We start from the raw sequence: 4,336 nt of genomic DNA, 5'->3' as shown, positions 1-4,336 counted from the left end.
TTTTTGTAATCCTCTTTCTTGGACTTTTGTTAGGTCTCTTTCAGGAATTACTTTTATAACTTTTGACTATATATTATTTGATTTACTAATCCTTTATATTGGAATGGATGAAGGGTTAAATGGTTTGGCAATTCCTCACGTGGGGCTGAATCCAGAGAATTTTGAATCAGAGCTTTTGATTTTTGTTCATCTTTCGTTGTAATAATATCTTGAGGTTTGCAGCGATAACTTGGTATATCTACTATACGACCATTAACTAAAACATGTTTATGGTTAACTAATTGGCGGGCTTGAGGAATAGTCGAAGCCATACCCCATCTAAAAAGTATGTTATCCAAACGCATTTCAAGTAATTGTAGTAAAACCTGACCGGTTGACCCCTTGGCTTTTCCGGCGATACGAATGTATTTAAGCAATTGGCGTTCTGTAAGACCATAATGAAAACGCAATTTTTGTTTTTCTTCTAAACGAATACGATATTGAGATTTTTTACCGGAGCGTGATTGGTTTCTAAATTCGCTTCCGACTGTAGGCTTTTTACTAGTTAGTCCAGGTAAAGGCCCCAGACGGCGTATTTTTTTGAAACGAAGCCCTCTGTAGCGTGACATAAAGACTCCCTTTTTAATTAAAAAATGAAAAATCGAAATTAAAACTAAACTAAATGACAAATATGATATGAGAAATGAAGCGAAATTCACAAAAGCATTGTAGTACAAAGAAGAATTGTATGAATTCTATCAATATCTGAACCTTATTCTATTTATAGAGAAAAAAGGAGGTTTGTTTCTTGAGTTGTTCTACAGAGATCAAACTTCACCAATTTTGGATTCCTAAAAAAAAAACATTATCCATTTAAAAAAAATAAAACAACAACAAAAAGAGAAAAGCCGGCTATCGGAATCGAACCGATGACCATCGCATTACAAATGCGATGCTCTAACCTCTGAGCTAAGCAGGCTCATATAAAAGAAAATGCGCATGCATAGGAATTAAATAAACTAATAGGATCTTAGTTATTAACAGTTTGGAATTTGCTATTCCGAACATAATGAATATGTCATAATTCAATTATTACAAATTGAATATTAAAATAAAATTAGAAAAAAAAAATATATATTTCATTTCTTTTATTTATTATCATTTCGAATTTGTAAAAATTCTATTACAGTTACAGTAATTATATTAATAGATTAATATAGTAATATATACTATTATATATAGTAATATATATTATATACTAATATAGATAGTATCTAGAATTTAGAATATTCTTATCCATTAAGATTTAATATGTATAAATCTATCCATAATCTATCTATAAAAGATTGGATTATCAGGATAAATTTAACCATATATTTATATCCTTAAATTAATTGAATTTATATAAGATAAAGAATTCTCAATTTATATACAGAATGAATTCTAAAAAGTAATTATCAATTCGATATCTCTATCGAATTTCTATTTTATTCGAAATAATCAAAAGAATATCCCAATTACTAACTGAAAGAAAGAGAAAGACCCAATCCAGATCATAATGAAAGATTCCCGTGTTTTCCTTCGGAAAGGTAAAAACTAAGACGAAAAAAAAATCGACCCTTCGAGTATTACAAATTGTATGAAAAAAGATTATAGAAGTAAGGGGCTTTAAAAAAAATATAGATATATGGTATCTATCTATGTATATTGAATTGCGAATATAGAAATAATACAATTATTTCAGATTCGACAAAATCTGGATATCCGATATAGATGAAAGAAAGTAAATAAAATGGGTGGAAACATTTTTCAATAGCGGAATATATTTCTAATAAATTCTACAGTTCCGACATAATTATAAAAAAAAAAACATCTTAATGCGATTCTAATCGCAAGGAAAAAAAGGGGGTATGGCGAAATTGGTAGACGCTACGGACTTAATTGGATTGAGCCTTGGTATGGAAACTTACCAAGTGATAACTTTCAAATTCAGAGAAACCCTGGAATTAACAATGGGTAATCCTGAGCCAAATCCCGTTTTCGGAAAGGAAATAAACATTAAGAAAGCGAGAATAAAAAAGGGATAGGTGCAGAGACTCAATGGAAGCTGTTCTAACAAATGGAGTTGACGACCTTTCCTTTCGCGTGAGGAAAGGAATCCTTCTGTACAAATGAAATTCTCGAAAGGCTATACAGAAATATGTATATAGACTTGTTTACGTATTTGTACTGAAATACTATTTCAATTGATTAATGAATACACTACTCGAAATCCCTATTTTTGAATCCTTATATCACAAATAGAAAGATGTCTATCACAAATGAAAGATGTGAATCAAATCAATTCCAAGTTAAAGAAATAATTGAATATTCATATTAACTGATCAATTTATTCACTCCATCCTAGTCTGATAGATCCTCTGAAGAACTGATTAATCGGACGAGAATAAAGATAGAGTCCCATTCTACATGTCAATCTCGACAACAATAAAATTTATAGGAAGAGGAAAATCCGTCGACTTAAGAAATCGTGAGGGTTCAAGCCCCTCTATCCCCAAAAGACCTGCTTAACCCTCTAATTCTTTTTCCCATATGTTAGTTTTTTTTTTCAATTTTGGAAATTCGTTATGTGTCTTATTTAGTATAGTCTTTCACAAATGGATTCGAGTAGAGTTTTTCTTTCTTTTCTTTTTCTTATCACAATCAACAATCATAAGTATTTGTTTGGAATATGTATTGGAATACATTGGAATCTATTTGGACTATGGAATAAGAATAATATATTCTTATATATATATGTTAATAATAATAATATATATTCTAATTAGAATTTTTTTTTGTCTTGTTTTTAGTTGATATGGAGTCATTGACATATATTTAAGTAATCTAATAAGATTAATATGATGCCTCAAGAGAGGTCGGGATAGCTCAGCTGGTAGAGCAGAGGACTGAAAATCCTCGTGTCACCAGTTCAAATCTGGTTCCTGGCACATGATGAATTTGTATGAGTATCTTTTATCCATAATCTATATTCATTAAAATGAAATAGGAATATGGATTGTGAATAATAGATACGTATTCTTTTTTATCGGATGTTGATACATATTAATTTATCCATCTAGGTGTCTGGAGATGTTTACTAGATGAGTAAAGAATAGGTGTATGTTCCCGGTATATGTTTATGTCTATAACATTAAATTAAATAGAATATGTAAAAAAGTGAACCCCCCTTTTTTTGTGGGGGGGCTCCCAAAAGAATATTAATAGTTCAATAATATTCGAATGGTTACATTAAATGGTTGAAAGATCAAAAAGTCTCGTCTTGGAAAGTTCAAGGGTGGGAATAGTCAAAAAAAATCTCGGATACATTACAAAGAGAATCGGACCTATGTATTTTCCTTTGATATTTCATTTCTATTTTCTGCATCTCCTTTGCTTTCATGTTACTTTCTTTTTCGCGGCAATATAATAGAATAGATATTGATGTGAAAGTTACATAGTTCATGATGCAGAACTTTTTCAGTTCATCCTATTGGCTTGGCTCATACGAAAAAAGTATTGGTCAAAATTTACAATCTCAATGAATCCTTACCCAAATCTTTTTTGCAATACCCACATTATTGTTGTGAATTTTGTTATCTATCCAATCCCTATATGGGAATGGGACTTCCATTATTCTTTTATTCTGTCTGATTGAACTTCAATTACTTTTTTGGTCTCTAAGAGAATGAATGGATATTCCTTGAATATTTTTCTTTTTGGTTGTCGAAATGCCAGATTTGTTTTTGTATATACAAAAACAAATCTGGCATTTCGACAACCAAAAAGAAAAATATTCAAGGAATATCCATTCATTCTCTTAGAGACCAAAAAAGTAATTGAAGTTCAATCAGACAGAATAAAAGAATAATGGAAGTCCCATTCCCATATAGGGATTGGATAGATAACAAAATTCACAACAATAATGTGGGTATTGCAAAAAAGATTTGGGTAAGGATTCATTGAGATTGTAAATTTTGAACAATACTTTTTTCGTATGAGCCAAGCCAATAGGATGAACTGAAAAAGTTCTGCATCATGAACTATGTAACGTTCACATCAATATCTATTCTATTATATTGCCGCGAAAAAGAAAGTAACATGAAAGCAAAGGAGATGCAGAAAATAGAAATGAAATATCAAAGGAAAATACATAGGTCCGATTCTCTTTGTAATGTATCCGAGATTTTTTTTGACTATTCCCACCCTTGAACTTTCCAAGACGAGACTTTTTGATCTTTCAACCATTTAATGTAACCATTCGAATATTATTGAACTATTAATATTCTTTTGGGAGCCCCCCCACAAAAAAAGGGGG

General features: G+C 30.6%; 2 non-coding genes across 2 annotated transcripts; one reads left to right on the top strand and one right to left on the bottom strand.

Annotated features, from left to right (window-relative positions):
* Window positions 1-885: 885 nt before the first annotated feature.
* On the bottom strand, window positions 886-958 carry TRNAT-UGU (transfer RNA threonine (anticodon UGU)). The gene has a single exon. It is a non-coding gene; the product is annotated as a tRNA-Thr (tRNA).
* Window positions 959-2,896: 1,938 nt separating this feature from the next.
* Window positions 2,897-2,969, top strand: TRNAF-GAA (transfer RNA phenylalanine (anticodon GAA)). Its single transcript has one exon. It is a non-coding gene; the product is annotated as a tRNA-Phe (tRNA).
* The last annotated feature ends 1,367 nt before the right edge of the window (window positions 2,970-4,336 follow it).

Source organism: Arachis duranensis, unplaced genomic scaffold, assembly GCF_000817695.3.
Source record: "Arachis duranensis cultivar V14167 unplaced genomic scaffold, aradu.V14167.gnm2.J7QH unplaced_Scaffold_162049, whole genome shotgun sequence".
In the NCBI taxonomy this organism is placed as follows: domain Eukaryota; kingdom Viridiplantae; phylum Streptophyta; class Magnoliopsida; order Fabales; family Fabaceae; genus Arachis; species Arachis duranensis.
The sequence above is the reverse complement of the archived record's forward strand: the minus strand, read 5'-3'. Positions and strand labels throughout refer to the sequence as shown.